This window comes from Protobothrops mucrosquamatus, unplaced genomic scaffold, assembly GCF_001527695.2.
Source record: "Protobothrops mucrosquamatus isolate PMUCROS unplaced genomic scaffold, P.Mucros_1.0 scaffold3789, whole genome shotgun sequence".
NCBI classification, from domain to species: Eukaryota; Metazoa; Chordata; class Lepidosauria; order Squamata; family Viperidae; genus Protobothrops; species Protobothrops mucrosquamatus.
The window spans coordinates 9182-12552 of NW_015389742.1; positions in this window are offsets into that span (position 1 = coordinate 9182).

The window sequence follows — 3371 nt, forward strand, 5'->3', positions numbered from 1 at the left end:
TTCTTGCAGAGAGCTTAAGCTTGGAATAAATCTTTACATTTATTTGAGCCGCCTGGATTTCCTGATCTCCTGGCTTGACCCTCTTCATTTCTTGCCATCTGACCTTCCTTGCCGTGGTTGACTTTACTGTCCCTCTGTCCCTGGGCTCACCCGCCTTTCCTCTCCTTTGCCACTTCGCCAGGTTGGAACCCATCTTGTCTGTGCTGTTGCCGACGTCTTGCCAAGCTCCAGAACCGTCTCACCCCCCTTTAAGGTTCCCGGCTCTTGGATCCAGAGATGGACACAAAGCTTCTGTCCTGGCATTGCCTAAGACTGGAGCTCAGCCTGAAAAAGTAAGCGGTGCAGTGGAAGCGAGGCCTCGTGCGCACCCACGCTGGCTGTCGCGTGCTTCTCATTGGTGCACGGGGACCACGTTTGACTTGGTAGAGTAAGTTACCGGGGGTGGAAGTAGAGTAAGTGTGTGATGAGGAAATCCTGCTGGAGCTGAAGGGAACGTAGTTGGGGGTTACTCTCAGTGAGCATCAGTATCTCCTCCTCTCTCAGCTGCCTCTGAGGACCACCGGGAGAGGAGCTGGCGTGGGGTTCAGTGTAAGTGTTGGGGAAGCCACTGTGAAGGGAACTGTCTGTCAGCATCTGGGCCTGGCGTTCTGTCAGCTCAGTCATTCACGGACTTGAGTGAGGAGAAGCCGAGATCATCCTTCCCATGGACCAGAGGGACAAACGGGGAGAGGCTGGTGTAACCTCCGGACTAATGCTGGAAATGTACGTCTCTCTTGTTCCCCAAGGACGAGTCCGAGGACAAGCCAAAGAAAGTCTCTCAGATCCGCATTCGGAAGACGATTCCTAAGCCAGACCCCAACCTCACCCCCATGGGGCTTCCCAGGCCAAAGAGGTAGGACCGTTGCCTTCATCTGCCAACTCACTTGGCACCTATGGGGGGGGGGAGCAAAGAGAGGTGGTGGGTGGTGCTACTTCTTTGAAAGCAGCCCATAGGTTGAAAAAAAAACAGATTATTCTCTGGGTTGGGGGATCAACATACAATCAGCCCTTCAAGGTAGACCAGATGTGAATACCAAAGTTATAAATACTGAAACTTATTATAGGCTTGCAGGAAGACATCTGAAAGCCCTCACCCCGTCCCTTGCCTTTATCCTAATGAGAATGAGGAAGGTCCAGTCTGGCTTTGGGCGAGAGCTGCAGCTCTTCCTCAGGGTCATTCCCACAGCCAGCTACAATACTGGATAAGAAGCAGGAGAGTGGAGGGAGAGGGTCTGCGGTAGACGTTCGTCTTCTCTTCTTGAGCTTCAGTGTAGATACCTTTCCCCCCACCCACATGGGATGTATCCCAACAGAAGGCCATGCGGTTTGCGGATGGAACCAGTCAGGAGGAGCTCTGCGGCAGAAAGAACGCCAGCCTTGCGATGCGGCTCCCAGCACCCTGGCCAGCCACCCCTCTCGTGAGCCTGCAGCGCTTCAGGGAGGGGCTCGCTCGGACTTGGAATCCGAGGAGGCAGAACTCTTTTGAGACGAGGCATTGATCTGCTTGGCCCCATTTGCAGTTATTATTTATATGGCTGCCAATCTGAAGCAACTCTGGATGGCTCCCGCTAGTAACACTGAAACCAATAAGTAAAACAAAACTAAAACAGTGAAGCAATAAAATAATAAAAGTAACATGCCCCTGTTTCTCGCAACTGCAAAAGCAATGTACATAAAAATACTATAAAAGAATTAAGAAATAGCTTTATTTAATATTGCTCATAAGATGTATTGGTACCCCTAGGACGGGTAGGCAACCTTGGCTCTTTTATGCTGGCTCAGGAATTCTGGGAGTTGAAGTCCACGAGTCATAAAAGAGCCAAGGTTGCCTACCCCTGCCCTAGGAAGATCTTTCCCAAGAGACCTCTGAATGTAAATGGCTGGCTCACTTGGCCAAGGGGCAGAGGGGGCCTTGGGGCAGGCAGCTGAGTCCAGGCGCTGACTCCCTGGTGATGAGATAGGGCAGGCGGGTTCTCTTCGGGAAAGAGCCCCAGAAGTAACAAGGGGCCAAGCTGTATGAGTAATCGGCTGCATCTCGAATTGGATCTGGACCCCTGCAACATCCAGGTGTCATTTAGCTGAACCAAGGTGCCCCCGTCAGCAAATGGGCACCATCTTCCATACCAGCTGTAGCTGGAGGACAATCAAACAGCAAGTGGTAGAGGTGTATCCAGGAGATGAGACGGGCATGAGGGACCATCCTCGGTGCCTCCTGGTGATTTCCCCAGAGCTGGCTGAAGGTGGTCTTGCCACGGCTGTCCCCTCCCATTAACAGGAGTTGTTGGTCCAAGGGATCCTGCGATTGTAGGCCGGTATCTTCGGCACGACGCTTGGGAGTGATAGGTGAGGCAGCCATCCTATTGGAAGGGTTTGGTGCTTTTTAAGTGTATTTGCTTATTTAAATACTTTAAAAACAGCTCTGGACCCCCATAAGTAGCTCTGCAGCTGAGATGATGACGCTGCTAACCTCTGCAGCAATTTGAAGCCTTCGCTGGTGGGACGAAGTGTCTTGCTTCACCCAATCACGATAAAGTAACTTTGGTACACAGTTAATAATCTTCCCTTCTCTGACTAAAGAATGCTAACTGCTGTTGGAATGTGATGTTCTTAATTAAGAAGATGCGTATTGATAGTGAGTTGCTGCCCCCTTTTGCCCTCCAGGTTAAAGAAGACTGAATTCAGCTTGGAGGAAATATATACCAATCAGAATTACAAATCGCCCCCGGCAACCAGGTTGGTTACAGACAACATAGCATCGGAATGGAGGATTTTGTGATTTGCAGGGGAAAAAAGTTGTGGGAAGCCCCTTTAAATGGATCTGCTTTCTACATCCACTCCATGGTTGCAAAGAGTTTACATCAGTTCGTTTTGTGGCTTGAAAAAAACCGTAACCTGGCTTTGAGTCCAGTTGCTGATTGTGTGGAAGGGCTTTGGGTCCCTTCTCAGATTATAAGGATGATGCCCTAAGTTCACTCCTTTTGGTGTTGTTTTGTTTTCAGGTGCCTGGAAACCATTTTTGAAGAGCCAAAAGAGAAAAATGGGTCTTTGATCTCTATCAGCCAGCAGAAGAGAAAACGGATTTTGGAGTTCCAGGACTTCACCGTTCCCCGGAAGAGGAGGGCTCGCAGCAGAATCCGGGTGACGGGTGGCTACACTCGGGCGCAGAAGGCGGCCATGGAAGGGAGAGAACTTGACATCCTTCTCATTCAGAAACTGACCGACCTTGAGACGTTCTTTGCCAAGGAGGAGACAAAGGAACAAGCCTCATTGTGTAGTTGAGTTTGGGTTGATCTGCCGGAAGAGCTTGTGGCGTTTCTGTGATCTGGTGCGCC